We start from the raw sequence: 16,794 nt of genomic DNA, 5'->3' as shown, positions 1-16,794 counted from the left end.
AAGAGGGTACGCATCCCAGCACATCTTGAAGATATGTATTTCTATGCAAGACATTATCATGTGTTAGTGCATTTATAAGAACCGATATATAAAAAGAAACAATTTCTCCACAATATAAATGGTCATGTAAAGATAATAATGTTATAGATAACTGTTCATTTTAGAATCCTCCCCAGCCTATTATCACTGTTAATCAGACAAAGTCCTGACCGAGGGGAAATGGAGTCCGGTACAACTCCACCACTTAATGATTAGATTTAGATTAGATTACATTTTGTCTACTTCCTCCTTGCTGGTCTCTGCAGCCTAGAATAGGACACACCCACTGACGACGTGACTGTTCTACGTTTTGGTTCGCGCTTGAGAACCACTATTTTTTGGTGCCCGCTGCGAACCAACTTTTCAGTTTCCGAACCAATTGAGCTTCGGTCTGAACGCGCCGGCCGGTTCCAGACTTGGTTCGCGAACGCGAACCGGCACGGTTCTTTGCCGGTGTGAAAGCCCTACACCTGTCTCCATCCTGTCTCTCCAACGACGCCAGTATCTCCTCCATCTCCTCCCCCCACAGGGCCTCCATCCTGGGGTGCATCTTCTTGAACCACTGGGCGGTATTCAGCACTCTCCCCATCCCCACCCCAGCCACAGGGACCACCGGTATGCCTGCCACCAGCATGGCCACCATCAGAGAACACACCGGCCCCACCTCCCCGAGGACGTGGGGGTCTATGGTGGAGGGCTGGGGGGTGGCGACCACCACCTGGGTCCATGGACCCCTCTGGTGCTGCTGCATGGAGGGGTAGGGCAGGGCGCCCCCCTGGGAGAGAGGGTAGGGTGGGGGCTCCCCATAGGTAAGGGGGGAGGGTGGGGGCTCCCCATAGGTAAGGGGGTAGGGTGGGGGCACCCCATAGGTAAGGGGGTAGGGTGTGGGTTCCCCATAGGTAAGGGGGTAGGGTGGGGGCACCCCATAGGTAAGGGGGTAGGGTGTGGGTTCCCCATAGGTAAGGGGGGAGGGTGGGGGCTCCCCATAGGTAAGGGGGGAGGGTGGGGGCTCCCCATAGGTAAGGGGGTAGGGTGGGGGCTCCCCATAGGTAAGGGGGGAGGGTGGGGGCTCCCCATAGGTAAGGGGGTAGGGTGCGGGCTCCCCATAGGTAAGGGGGGAGGGTGCGGGCTCCCCATAGGTAAGGGGGTAGGGTGCGGGCTCCCCATAGGTAAGGGGGTAGGGTGCGGGCTCCCCATAGGTAAGGGGGTAGGGTGCGGGCTCCCCATAGGTAAGGGGGGAGGGTGGGGGCTCCCCATAGGTAAGGGGGTAGGGTGGGGGCTCCCCATAGGTAAGGGGGTAGGGTGGGGGCTCCCCATAGGTAAGGGGGGAGGGTGGGGGTTCCCCATAGGTAAGGGGGTACGGCACTGTATGGTTGAGGTACTGCTGGTCAGTGGGTCTATAGACAGGACTGGACTGCTGCTGTTGCTGGTTCCAGTCGTAGTACCTCTCCATGGCCTGCATTGGAGACTGAGAAGGGGTCCAGCACTGACACTGCTGGTAGAGGGGGTGGCAATAGGCAGGGGGGTTGGGGTCGGTGGGGAGGGGCTGGGGCTGGGCAGGGTAGCTATACCCCAGTTGAGTGGTGGAGGGGTCGGGGGAGGCTTCCTCTGTATAGAACAGGTGGACACAGGGGAGAGCGGGGGTCATACCTTTGCATCAGATAAGTTTGTCTCATTCAAAGCTGATGACTGACTATAGAGAGGGATGCTGCTCACAAACACAGGCATATCTACTCTCTCTGTCTACCAGATTAATCAATTTCAACTAGTCTAATTAAAATAGCATACATCCTTAAATGGAATCTACTGTAGGCTACGACACATATTCAGTAAATTACTTGAAGTTGGTAAGAAAGCGCGACTTACCATTGAGGTTCGTCACATGCATAGACATTATTTGGTAAAATGCTGGCAACTCTTGAATGGCAACATTCAGGGATCACATTAACATAAGGAACTCAAAAGATACTGCATTCAGTCTCCACGGAAACCAACATCTTTACCATGGTTAGTGGAATCATAGAATTGGAATGATTCTATTAGAATGATTCTAATTCTATGACAGAAATGACAGGACCACAGTCTCTTCATGTATACTATGCAGTCTCTGTTCAATTGATCTCTCTATAATTGTATCATTTAAACACATGTGTGGACTCCCTTATTTGTTACTACCTTACACATACCTTCGGGTGTGTAACAGTTGGCAACACTGTTCATGGATCAACTCGGTAGTTGTTTACATTCTGCGTTGCTCACTGATTGCCTATAAAGTTCTTCCATCACGTTTTATGCGACAATGTCTTTTTAGTAACAATTTGCACATTATTAAGTATTTACTAGCTTTGGCTAGATTGGCAAAAGATGGTGTGGTGCAAACGAAATGAGTAAACAACTAGTTTGAAATCTAGCTAGTAACAACTAAGGGTTTAGTAAGGACTTGTTTTAGAAATGACTTTTGGTCATCATGAAGTTGGTAAGAAAGCGCGACTTACCATTGAGTTTGTTCGTCACATGCATAGACATTATTTGGTAAAATGCTGGCAACTCTTGAATGGCAACAAAACTATGTTGAAGTGAAAAAATAGATCAAATCATGAAATATGGGGATAGTAGAATCTTGAATGGCAACAAAAACCCAACATCTTTACCATGGTTACTGGAATCATAGAATTGGAATGATTCTATTAGAATGATTCTAATTCTATGACAGAAAGGACAGGACCACAGTCTCTTCATGTATACTATGCAGTCTCTGTTCAGTGTAAATGTAGGGAAAGGTGCAGAACATGAAAAATAACAACACAATCAAACACAGGTTAATTTTATTTGATTTATTTTTCTCTATTCTTAACTTCACTGTTTTCGTTTACCTTTTGTACAATGACTTGACATTATAATTCCCCATTGACGATAAGGGTAAGGGATCTCTCTGGGGATCATCAAAAATGATATAGAGCAGTAAACAATAGTGTTCATCATAATTTATACATTATCCTTCAGGAATAAGAATACACTTCAGTTTGACCATTTCTGTATGTTTTTTTTACAATGTTTCTCTTTTTTATTTTGTGTTTTCTTCCCCTGTCCTTTAAACTGGCAAGCTGTGCACTACTAGCTCAGTAGTGGTGTGTGCCTTCAGCTAGACTTTCCCTGGAGGTTGGAAGCTAAATTGTGAGAGCAAAAGTTTCACAAAAATGACCATTTATTTAAACATTAAACTTTTTTTTAATAATGATAATTGAAGGAGGTACTGCCGGTTCTGTACGGTCAGCGTCCTCCCAGCCAGGCAGGGATGAGACACACAGTGTTCAGACTAGCACGCCAGTTCCTCAGGGCAGAGGTGGACCCAGCAATGACATTAATTACTTTTCTCTTGATATTATTTTCAATTTCTAGCAAGGAGTAAGTTAGTTAGATAGATAGAGAGAGGAAGAGAGAGCGAGAGAGAGAGAGAGAGAGAGAGAGAGAGAGAGAGAGAGAGAGAGAGAGAGAGAGAGAGAGAGAGAGAGAGAGAGAGAGAGAGAGAGAGAGAGAGCGAGCGAGCTGATAGAGAAATGGTCAGTTTGAAGCCAAACTTCATTCTTTGGTCTTTTTGAATGCAGGGGGTTGTAGAGTCTGTGGGGGCTTGATAAAGTGCATCAGAGGATCCCATCGTATGAGGCTGATCTCTGCTGGGGGAATGTCTGCTCTCACTCAGCCTGGATCCAGTCAGACAGGCAGATAGCAACCATGCTACGTCTCACGCTAGCTAGCCATCTGAACTAGTCGTCCTAAAACATGACAAGCTCAGTGAAGGTGATTGATATACAGTAGAGTTCTGTGGAATGGATGAAAGGTTTGGTGCCTGTTCTGAGGAGACCGTGTCATTGGCCAGCTCTGTTCTCGCTACCATGGCAACGCCCTTCATCATGACCTATGACCTTAGCCAAACTGTAACCATCAGACATTTTGAATTGCTCAGACTTCCCATGAACAAGACTTCAGTTCAATCCAAGCAGAAACATGACTTTTCGATTATACATTTCTCTTAAATTCAACAACTCTTTAAAATTCCCCATATCCAGTAGAATTCCCATCGCCCCATTACTGTGAATACCCACAACTTCCCTTGAGCGTCCAGATATGCAAAAACTATGTACAAACTTCTGTTTGGAAGAAGCAACGGATAACGTTTTTAGAAAGGGAGAGAGAGAGAGAGAGAATTGTGTGAAATGTTGAATAAATATCTGCATCATGTGATGTCACACACTAAAGTGAGAATCTGAAGTATACTGTCGCTCCTACATGCTATAGCAACGGACAGACAGACAGACGACCTTCACAGGGAAGAGCAGGTCGCTTCTCAGCTGAAGACCAAAAGAAAAAGAAAGAAAAGTTCATCAGTTCATCTTTTTTTCTTCTTCTCCCGACTATAAAAATAGCTAGAATCTACACGGTTTAGAAAACAACTTTGACATGTACAAGTCATTTACATCCAAGGCCAGTGTCCATGGAGCCTCAAGTGGAGGCTGGCGGAGGTAGAAATCGGAGGACCAATTGATACCATTCCTCATTCCGTTCCATGCATTACAATGAGCCCGTCCTCCGAATTCCACCTCCACCAGCCTCCACTGATGGAGTGTCAAGCAGATAAGAGAGGAGGGGAGGAGAGGAGCAGTGACTGACATAGCCAGGGTCTATAGGTGGAGGGGGGAGAGTGAGAGAGAGAGGGAGGGGGAGGGAGAGAGGAGGCCACAGCTATAGACATCTAGCTCTGGTGGGTGCTGCTGTTTGTCTGTATTTCTAGTTGGCGCAGTGATGTCATGCTGTCCGCCCAGTACGTCTGTAAATCAGTTGCAGGGACAAACTCCAGGCCCCGTCAGCCGTTCTAGCCAGTTGGAGAGAGATATGAACACCGCTATCCAGAGAGGACACATATCAACAGCAACATCCACCTCTATGTCCACCATCTCAACAGCCCGGAAGAGTCCGTTTGTGAAGAGACAGCAGTGCTGTGCAGCAGGTCAGGGCTGCAGCGTGTTCTCCTGTCATCATGTCCGTGGCCAGAGGGGAGAGGACCAGCTCAGAGGAGCTCAGAGGACAGAAGTCAGCCGAGCCTCTGACGGTACAGAAGAGAGTTTATCAGTTTGTGACGTCTGTCTGTCCTGGATATCCGTCGTTATCCGTGTCCGCTGTCCTTGGCGACGGTATTGCTAAACGCTGAAGCGTATCTGGAAAGTTCCTTTAGATCCAGAGGCGAGAGAGTTGAGAGGAGGGAAAGCTAACCTGTTTGAAACTCTCCCTCAGCCACACAAAGAGCAAGTCAGTTTTCAATTCATTTTCCGCTTTCTTCGGTTATTCGTGTGGGCTTAAACACATTCATAAGAGATGTCCTCTTCAATTTAGGATTTCATCCCTTTACAATAAACTGTTTTCACCTGACAAACAAATAATATATATTTCTTTCTGTCTTAATCAAAACAAAAATGAGTGCAAATTACAACCGATTTCATTGCATCATACAACATTGTCAAACATTTTAAACATTTTCAGTCTTTCAGCATTTTCATGGACAGTAAGTCTCTCGTCCAATGAGAATGCTCGGTGACGACCTGGATCAGCTGTTGGTCCCTGTGACCTTCACTCAGCCAGAGAACACTCAGGATCAGGCGGGCTCACACTCCACAGAACTACACTTCCCAATCCCAGACAACTCTGCTCCCAAATAGAACTACAACTCCCAATTCTGCACAGTTTTTCTATCAATTTGTAATGTCTATTTAGTGTCTTTAAGTTACACCATCAAAATCAGTCTTGTCAGTATGAGTAACGTTAATGTCAGTATTTACCACTTTGTCTAAACTACTATGTCAGTTATGAACTACATTTCCCACAAGGAGCTTAAACTAGAGGGGAGTGATGGGAAGTGGAGTGTTGTGTATTTGTAGTCTTGTGACCACCTGATCCCAGAGGACTCTGTGTCATAGTAAAAACTAATGGAGACGCAGCAAACAATAAGCCAGCTAGTTTCATCACCATGGAGACCCAGAGGTTCACAAGAACGATGATGTCATTCATGTTACTACTGCTGTGGCAACCAAACCATTACACAACCACGCAGCACACAACACTAAGCACACACACACACACACACACACACGCTAACCCTCAGGGCATTGCCTCGTCCTCTCCTACCCAAGGACATGTCCCTCACCTGGGTCACCGTGACACACACATACACACACACGTACGTTCCATTCAGAATAAAGACACCCTGCAAGCGTGACAGGACGAGGCCTGACTGTAGGTCGGGCACAGCAGGCAGCACAGCAGGCCTGGATACAGAGAGACACGCGGTTCACTTCACCTGACCACAGCTTCATACGGCTTAAACACCTGGTTGACCACGGTTTAAACACGGTTCAGTCTGATGCAGGGGAACACAACCACACACACACACACACACACACAGACACAGAGGTCATCTCCCTCAAAAAAGGATTTCTTTCAGAGGGATTCTGTCTTGAAGTGAGGGTTAACCCTAACCCTGACCTCAACTGACTAGCCTAACCCTGACCTCAACTGACTAGCCTAACCTTTGCGGGTTAATAACTTTGATTTCCCGTGGGTTAGGAAAATAATTCCAACGTGTCCGGAAAGAGGAGAAGCCAGGGAATCCAAAAGTTTTTGAATGGAGTCGATCCTCCACTCCTATCACCGTGGACACAGCAAGGAGCGAATTCCCGGATATAAATATTCCCTCGCCCCGCTAACAGCGGGAGTTGGGAGTTTCGTCCAGCAGCGGTAGAACTCCCGGTTGATCGAGTTTCATATTAAAAGTATATCTTCTCGGGGTGTCAGCGAGGTGGTTAAGGGCTCAAAATGACTGTATACTGATGGTGAATTTAGCAATAATAGTCTTGTGTTTGTACCACTTCCATAACCGGTGTTATTCACGGACAAAGCCGGTCAAGGAAGCACCTTTTGCGGGTTAATAACTTTGATTCTGAGGGTTAGGAAAATAATTCCAAAGTGTCCGGATAGAGGAGAAGCCAGGGAATTCAAAACCATTTGAATGGTGTCAATCCTACTCTCCTATCACCGTCGTGTATCTTGATAGTTCTTCATGGGTGAGGTGGTCTAAATAGTAGGCAGCCGGTAAATTGCGTCCACTCGCCATTTTGAGCGATGTTGCTATGATACTTTTTGCCCGTCAGGTTGGTGGTTGCTAGGGAAGAAACCACGTGACTGAAAGCTAGTGCTGGGCTCTACCAAAAGATGTGCTGTTGTTGAGAACTCCCTCACTGAGGAACTCCACATCCAACAGCTATACCATGGGAGGCTGGTGGAGGTAGACATCGGAGGATGGGTGTTTGATACCATTCCTCATTCCATTTCATGCATTACAATGAGCCCGTCCTCCAACGTCTCATGTTTGAAGAATGATTCAACTCCAAACCCAACGGTGAACATCGCTCCTTGTCTGCGTTGAAGGCCATGTACTGCCTGTGTCAACAATAGCCGAAGAATTGATCTCCTTGTGGTGGAGACTTGAGTGTGTTCCCCCACTTGCGGCCTCCATAATGAAATATCTTTAGAAACGAGTCACTCGTCAATTCATACGTCAGGTGAGGGTGATCAGGACCAGGACTGTCTCTCACAACGTGAAACGGAGCAGCAAATGAAAGTTATAAACGTCCAATTGTGCTTCTGGGGGACATTTTAGTCAATATTCGCAAATATCTTCTGGGAGGGGTGGGGGGAGGGTGTTGGTGTGTGTGTGTGTGTGTGTGTGTGTGTGTGTGTGTGTGTGTGTGTGAGGGTGTGTGTGTGTGTGTGAGAGTGGGGGGGGGTGTGAGAGGCTGTGTGCGTGGGTGTTATAAAGGACACTGCTCCCTGCTGCTCTCCCCGGCGCACAGGGGTGGAGGAGGAATATTCTGAGGGGGCAGGTCGACTGCCATGGTGGTTCCTGGTGGGCACACACACACACACACACACACCCCTCAGGTTCATCATTACCATGCCTCTGCTGAGCTGGGAGCACTTGAGAACCCCCTCCTCCTCCTCCACATCCTACTCAGATCTACCTTTAGTGAATCACACAGAGCTGCTCTTTCATTCAGGTTCCTCTGTTTGGCCTCCCACTCCTCTGCCTCTGGCGGGGAGCGAACGAGCCTCAACAGACTAGAGACAATTCATTTAAATGGAACACAGAGGCTTTACACACCACAAGGCCAAGACAAAATGTGTCTGTTTTGTTTTCACATTGTCCTCCCCCAGTGCTGCTACAGCAGTGTGTAGAGGGGTATTAGAGGGCTGTTTCCTGAACCCAGTTTAAAACTAATCCTGGTCTAAAACCGTAACCCTCAATGGAGAATCTAATGGGTTTTTTTGTCCAGAAGTGAGCATAATCTGGGCCTAGGAAACAATTACAAGTGCTAGAATTTTCAGAACCTAGTCTCTTCTTAGGTCTGGACTAAAAACCAGGACCGTCATGGGCTTTCAAGTCCAAGAGTAGGCTTAATCTGTGTCCAGGAAAATATACTCACATAAAAACAGTTGCTGAATATAGCCTGCATAGGTCTACCATGAAGACACAGAGCCACTGCTAACTACAGTGTCAACAAACATTAATGTATGCTGCCCTCTAGTGGATAATAATAATAACTGCACCACTTCCACTACCAAGGTGCTCCAGAGGACAATAACCGAATTGAAACCTGTTATGAAGGCCCACAATTTAGAGCCAGTTAGTTTCCCCAAATCAGCCCTATTTTTGCCCCTGTTATTTCCTTAATTATTTTCCATACTATTCATGTACGTTTTCATGAAGGTGTATGTATTGTTATTGTAATTGTATAAGTTCTGTCTTAGATTTGTTCAGTATTGTGCAAGCGCCAGATTAGTGGGCGTGGTTTTGATTGGCGTACGTGACTTGATGTATGTCCGGTTGGTATATATAGCTACGGAAGTCGATCTAGGAGGGCGGAGTCAGTGGACACCCACCGTGCTGAAGCTGAAGACACGAGTGATTATTGAGTTTGCAACTGTGACAGAGGGCAAACATTAGTAGAATCTAGTTGAATCGATAGATAGTTGAATCTCTGTATTTGGTTTCCTTTGCTGCGGAAGACATCTCAACAGTCAACAAGGAGAACGGGAGACTGAGTGTTAATAGTAAATCACTGGCTACCCGCATCGCCGCGGGAGTTCGGAGTTTGGTGAGTTGGCAGCGCTAGCCCAGTTTAGCTGTGTCACCGTTAGCCAGCCTTGCTAGCCGCCGGCTGCTAACGTTGGCGCATAGCGAGACCCAAGCCGGACAGAGCCGTCGCCTCCGAGGTGGATTGCGACCGACCGCTGACACCACCGGAGCTGACCGTGGACCACCGGACCTGAGCCATTCACACCTCGTCGTTTGCTACGAAGACGCCCCTTTCCCTTCAAATTGCAACGTCACTCCCCCCCCTTGTCTGCTGCCTTCCTCGAGTCACATGCGAGCTCCAACCAGGCCTCAACGCGCTCATTTCAGTCCGGGACTCTAAGCCTTTTCAGGCCAGGTACGGTGTGTGAGTGAGTGAGTGTGTGTGTGGCCGGCGGGGAGGGAGTATATTGGGATGTATATATAATTTGTATAAATAAATGTGTTTGTTCATATTTGATACAGTTGCTGTGTGTTTAGTTGTCTGTATTGTTTAGTTTAACAGCAAATCTAGTATTGGGTTTAAGTATTGTCTTATAGTGTGATTAACTGAGTTATAGCTTGTATTATAATATATGATATATATATAACTGTGATATGCTAGTCTAAAGGGTTGCTGGCGCCCCCTGCCTCTATCCTCCTACACTGCCGATTTAGCTCAGAGTTAGTTAGATAACCAGCCCTTCCTAAAATTCTACAGTCCTTTAGCTACTCCCTGGTTACAATTGGTCCTTCGAGCCGGATAGGTTGTGTAGTGATAGCATGGCTGAGCGCAGCCAACCAGACAAGACAGTTACCCCCCCTTCTCCGCCCCCTGAGCCAGAGCCACGACCACAGAGAGTCCCGCGGTTGCCTCAGAGGTTACAAGAGTATGAGCTTGAGCTCGAAAGCTCACTGAGTGGTAGTGAGGAGCGCACTCCACGGGATACAGTGGTCGGAGAGGCCGAGGTGTCCGCCGGCGCGCGGGTGGCTAGCACCGAGACAGCCATCAAAGAGCACCAGCCTGAGGATGAGATGGCAGAACAGCAGGGTTTTGCCGTAGAAACGGAAGAGCAGGAAGGAGAGGCCCGGTCTGACAGCGCCTGCGGGCGGAAGAGGGAGGGCCTCAGCCTTAACGATCTGCCTCCCAGTACGGCGCGCTCGAGACCTAGCTCCTGCCGTTCAGTGGCTTCCTCCCGGTCCAGGGTTTCCGTGGGCAGTTCTGCCTCTGGGGCGGATAGCATGCACTCCAGAGGGAGTAGTGCCGCGCTGTCAGAATGTATGCGCCAACAGGCCGAGATGGCGTTAGAGCGGGAACGCCTCCAGTTCGAGCGTGAACGCCTCCAGATGGAAGGAGCGGAACGTGCGGCGGAGAGACAGCGCCAGGAGGCGTTAGAGAGGGAACGTGCGGCGGAGAGACAGCGCCAGGAGGCGTTAGAGAGGGAACGCATCCAGTTCGAGCGCGAGCGCCTCCAGATGGAGGGGGCGGAACGCGCGGCGGAGAGGCAGCGCCAGGAGGCGCTAGAACGTGAACGCCTCCAGATGGAGCGCGACCGCCTCCAGATGGCGAGAGAGCAACTGCACGCGGAGAAGATGGAGGAAGTGATGCAGACCATGCGCGACGTGTGCATCAGCAGAGCTCCGTCGGCCCGTAGCTCCAGAGCATCATCCGCACGGCCCTCTCGAGTGCCATCTCCTGAACCCCCCGCCGATGGCTCCATGACCCCCGCCATGACTGTCCAACTACAGGCCCAGCTGACCACCTTGAAGGAAGAGGACCAGGGACCCGACCGCTACGCGGCCCAGAGGGAGCCAGCGTCGCTGCCCGGGAGGGGAGCCATTCCCCAAGAGCGTAGCACACCCCTAGGTCCTCCAGTGAACCAAAAGGCATGCAGGCCGGACACCCAGACCGTCACTCCAGCCCCGATCATCCACTACAGGATGTTTCCCCAGGTGGAGGGACCCAAGTTCCCCTTCTTCAAGGACGAGGACAGGAGCCAGTATGTGGAACTACGCATCTGCCTAGACACGCTCTTGGACGACTCCTGCTCAGAGTCCTACAAATATGCGATTCTCCTTCAGCATGTGAGGAACCCCAGAGCCCACAACATGGTTCTGGCCCATGCCTCCGCACCGACACCTTACACCAGAGCGCTCGCCGACTTGGATGCCCGCTACGGTCGTCCCTGGAACCACGCCCTTGCTGAACTGCAAGCCCTCGAACAGCAGGCCCCCATCAAGGATGAACGGGCGCTGGATGACTTCGCGCTCCGCGTGCACACCTTGGTTGGAATGCTGAAGACGCAGGGCCCAGCTGGCGCCAGCGAGATCAACAGCACCTCCAACGTAGAGCGGCTGCTCCGCAAGATCCCACGCTTCCGGCAGGAGAGGTTCCGGCGACAGCAGCGCGTTCGTAACCCCGGGAAGTTGGGTCTGAGCATGGCTGCCTTCGCGGAGTTCCTACTGGAGGAAGTGCATGACACCAACGTAGACGCCATGGGTTACGCTGAGCCGAAGAAGGAGAGGGAGAAGGGAGACCGCTGGGACAGGCCGAGCTCGAACAGAGGACGCCCAGTAGGAGTGCTGCACACGGAGGAGGAGCCTCGGAGAGAGAGGAAAGCCCGACCTGAGAGAAAGGATTCCTCTCAACCCCCTCAAAAGGGACGGAGAGGTCCACCGCCATGTCCGTACTGCACCAGCGAGCACTGGTTCAATGAGTGCAGTGACTTCAACAACCTGAGTACCGAGGCCAAGCAGAGGTGGCTCGAGGAGAACAAGAGGTGCTGGAACTGTGGGCGCGACCATCTGGCTAAGAACTGCACCTTGAGGAGAAAGTGCAACCGCTGTGAGGAGGTCCACCTCAACATCCTACACGAGGTCTCCCTCGCCAGGTCCACGGAGGGCACCAGAAGCCCTAGGTCCGGTAGCGCACCGGAAGAGGAAACACCTGTCTACTATCTAGACCCAACCCAGAGCAGCGGCTCCAAGGTCCTACTGAAGGTGGTGAAGGTCCGACTTCACCACAACAACGCTGTGTACGACACGTACGCCGTTCTAGACGACGGGTCGGAACGGACCATCCTTCTCCAGGAGGCAGTGCGCCAGTTGGGGCTCCAAGGGACTGAGGAGAAGCTGACTCTGCGCACGATACGTCGCGACCTTAAAGAGGTCACCGGGGCGAGAATCAACTTCTCTATCTCCCCGGCGGGGCGGCCGTCGGACAGATATCGGCTTCAGAATGTCTTCACCGCAGACCAGCTAGCGCTCTCCCGCTACGACTACCCCCTGGAGAGATTACGCGCAAGATATTCCCACCTACGGCGAGTAGACCTACATCCGATAGAAGGAGCGGAGCCAACCCTTCTCATCGGCTCGGACAACGCTGCACTGATCGTGTCGCTCCGTCCTCCGCTGAGAGGACCACGAGGCTGCCCGATGGCTGTTAAGACTGCGCTTGGGTGGGCCCTCCAAGGCGCTACCGAGTGGAGAGATAGAGACGGGAGAGCTACGTCATCCCTCCATGTCCGAACCGAAGAAGTGCAGACCATCACCTGCCTTCACACCAGTGTGGACTCCATGAATGCGGCGCTACTAGACAACGTCCAGAAGCTGTGGACGCTAGACGTTGCGCCCTACAAGAATGAGAAGCTCTACGTACGGTCAAAGGAGGACGTCTACGCCATAGACCTCCTTAAAGCAAAGACAGTGCGTATCGAAGTCCAGGGCGTGAAGAGATACGTCACACCACTACTCCGAAGAGAACCCATGCCAGAGTTTCGAGTATCCCCTCGAACCGTCCTACAGTGTCTGACCAGCACTGAGAAGCGTATGAGGAAGGACGAGGTCCTTGCTGCTTCTTACAGAACGGAGATGAAGAAACTGACGGAGTCCGGTCTGGTGAAGAAGCTTGAGCCAGCCGAGGCGAACCAGAGTGCCGAGTCTTGGTACCTCCCGCACCACAATGTTCACCACAACGGGAAGAACCGAGTGGTCTTCAACTGTAGCTACCAGGTGGGGAAGCTCAACCTCAACCACTATCTTCTCCCTGGTCCAACCTTGACCCCAGCCCTCTTGGGAGTTCTGGTGCGATTCCGTCAGCAGCCGATCGCAGTCAGTGGTGACATTAAGCGAATGTTTCACCAGGTCAGGATGTTGGAGGAAGACAAGCCACTCATGAGGTTTCTCTGGAGAGAGGACCCGAGCGACCCCGACCCCTCTATCTACCAGTGGGAGGTGCTACCCTTCGGGACAACCTGCAGCCCCTGTTGCGCCACCTATGCGCTACAGACTCACGCCGCGCAGGAGACGGCACCTCCTGGAGTGTTTGACGCCGTCCATAAGAGCTTTTACGTGGACAACTGCCTCCACAGTTCGAAGACAGCCACGGAAGCCCGTCAGCTAGTCCAGGACCTGCGTGCTCATCTCCAGGAGGGTGGATTTGAGATCTGCCAGTGGGCCAGCAACGACCCGCAAGTCATCAGAGACCTCCCGAAGGAGGCCACCTCGACCAGCAGCGAGGCTTGGGTCTCTCACTCACCAGATGATGCTCAGGAGATGACGCTCGGACTTATCTGGCAGTTCCAGACCGACACTCTACGCTATCGCAATAAGCCTGCCAAGCCCCAACGCGTCACGATGAGAACGATATACAGCACTCTAGCGAGCCAGTACGACCCACTGGGATATATCGCTCCCTTCACGACGATGGCCAAGGTGCTTGTCCGGGAGCTGTGGGCCCAAGAACGAGGATGGGACGATCCTCTGCCTCGTCACCTAGAAGAGAAGTGGAAGGCCTGGGAGCAGGAACTTCCCACTCTCCAGCACATCAAGCTGCAGCGGAGCTACTTCCCTCCCTCCACGGACCTAGAGAGGAGTGTCATCACGCTACATGTATTCTGCGACGCCTCGGAGATGGCGTACGGGTCCGTGGCATACGTCAGAGCGGCAGAGCTTGGAGGTGAAGTCCACGTCTCGTTTGTCCTGGCACGTTCCCGAGTGGCGCCGAAAAAGCAACAGTCCATCCCAAGACTGGAGCTGTGTGCTGCCCTGAACGGCGCGCAACTGGGAAGGTTCCTGCTCGACGAGCTCCAGCTACCTCTGATGAGCGTCACCATGTGGTCAGACTCAACTACCGTCCTCCAGTGGTTGAAGTCCAGCTCATGTCGGTATAAGGTGTTCGTGGGCACCCGAGTCGCAGAGATTCTGGAGTTGACTGAGGTGAACTGCTGGCGTTATGTAGACACCAAGAGGAACCCTGCTGACGTCATCACGAGAGGGGCAACTCTCCAGGATCTGGCTGAGCCCCACCTGTATCACACGGGACCAGACTTCCTACAGGAGCGGGAGTCAGAGTGGCCAGCCACGCCGGCGTTAGCAGAAGACAGAGAGGACAAAGAGCTGCGTAAGACGTTGTTCTGCGGAGCCACCCAGGTCGTAGACCCTGAGACTACTCCGGGAGAGGAGTGTGAGACGCTCGAAGAGCTGCAGAAGAGGATGTTCTGCTCCAAGGCCGGTCTACCCCTAGATACTACGCTCAGCGCCGAAGATTACACCGCGGCGGAGCTCCTGGTGCTGCAGAGTGCCCAACAGGATGCCTTCTCCCGAGAGCTGGAGTGTCTCGAGAAAGGGAAGCCGATCCCCTCGGACAGTAGACTCCGCGGCTTAGCTCCAGAGCTCGACGGTGTTCTCATTCGCGTGGGTGGCAGACTGCGCCGCGCTCAAGATCTAGACCTAGACACGAAGCATCCCATCGTGCTTCCCACTAAGCATCAGGTCACCAGATTGGTCATCAAGCACCATGATGACAAAGTGCAGCACGCGGGTGGAGAGCGTGTCTTCGCGGAGGTACGACGGAGATTCTGGATACTCCATGGACGGGAGGCGGTACGGAGATATCAAAGGTCCTGCTCGGACTGCCAGAGGTGGCGAGCCACGCCGCCGCAGCCCATGATGTCCGATCTGCCCGAGGACCGGCTGCGACTGAGACAGGCTCCGTTCCACTCTACTGGGGTCGACTGTTTCGGGCCACTCCTAGTCCGAAACCGGCGAGCCTCCGAAAAGCGGTGGGGCATCATCTACACGTGCCTGACGACGAGAGCAATGCACCTTGAAGTTCTGCACCAGCTCACAAGCGACAGCTTCCTCATGTCCTTCAAGAGGTTCACCTCCAGGCGAGGGACCCCTAAGACCCTCCGGTCGGACAGAGGCACCAACTTCGTCGGTGGTGAGGCCGAGCTGAGGGCGAGCTACGCTGCGATGACTGAGGAGGCCCGTGACAGACTCGCCTCCCAGCAAGTGAAGTTTGAGTTCAACCCCCCAAATGCTCCACACTTCGGGGGAGCCTGGGAGCGGGAGATTCGCTCAGTAAAGAACGTCCTACGTACCATTCTCGGACAGAAGGTGCCTACCGATGAGGTGCTCGAGACTGTACTAGCAGAGATTGAGGGCATCTTGAACTCCCGGCCCCTAGGCTATACCTCCAGTGATGTAGCAGATCTGGATCCCATTACGCCCAACTTCTTGCTGATGGGGCGGCGAGACTCTGCACTGCCTCAGGTAGTCTACGACCCTGCAGAGCTCACCGGAAGAAGATGGTGGAGGCACAGCCAGGTGCTCGCGGACCAGTTTTGGAGGCAGTTCATACTGCACTACCTGCCGACCCTGCAAGTCAGGCAGAAGTGGACGAGGGAGAGAGACAACTTGTCCGAAGGTGCCGTGGTACTGGTGATCGACCAGTCCCTTCCACGCGCCGCCTGGCAGACAGGCAGAGTGACCAAGGTCCTGCCGGGTCCGGATGGAAGGGTGCGGACGGCCATCGTGGACGTTGGTGGTCGCACTTACACCCGACCTGTGGCACGCCTGATTGAGCTCCCTCAAATTACAAAGGACACTATCACCTCATACCTCACGCTGCTAGAGCAGCCTAGCCAGTGTGCCTTCCATAGTTAAATGAAACCGAGGGTTTCATGGGGCGGCTGTTATGAAGGCCCACAATTTAGAGCCAGTTAGTTTCCCCAAATCAGCCCTATTTTTGCCCCTGTTATTTCCTTAATTATTTTCCATACTATTCATGTACGTTTTCATGAAGGTGTATGTATTGTTATTGTAATTGTATAAGTTCTGTCTTAGATTTGTTCAGTATTGTGCAAGCGCCAGATTAGTGGGCGTGGTTTTGATTGGCGTACGTGACTTGATGTATGTCCGGTTGGTATATATAGCTACGGAAGTCGATCTAGGAGGGCGGAGTCAGTGGACACCCACCGTGCTGAAGCTGAAGACACGAGTGATTATTGAGTTTGCAACTGTGACAGAGGGCAAACATTAGTAGAATCTAGTTGAATCGATAGATAGTTGAATCTCTGTATTTGGTTTCCTTTGCTGCGGAAGACATCTCAACAGTCAACAAGGAGAACGGGAGACTGAGTGTTAATAGTAAATCACTGGCTACCCGCATCGCCGCGGGAGTTCGGAGTTTGGTGAGTTGGCAGCGCTAGCCCAGTTTAGCTGTGTCACCGTTAGCCAGCCTTGCTAGCCGCCGGCTGCTAACGTTGGCGCATAGCGAGACCCAAGCCGGACAGAGCCGTCGCCTCCGAGGT

The sequence above is a fragment of the Nansenia antarctica genome, assembly GCF_963989245.1.
Source record: "Nansenia antarctica genome assembly, chromosome: 11".
Classification (NCBI taxonomy): domain Eukaryota; kingdom Metazoa; phylum Chordata; class Actinopteri; order Argentiniformes; family Microstomatidae; genus Nansenia; species Nansenia antarctica.
The sequence above is the reverse complement of the archived record's forward strand: the minus strand, read 5'-3'. Positions refer to the sequence as shown.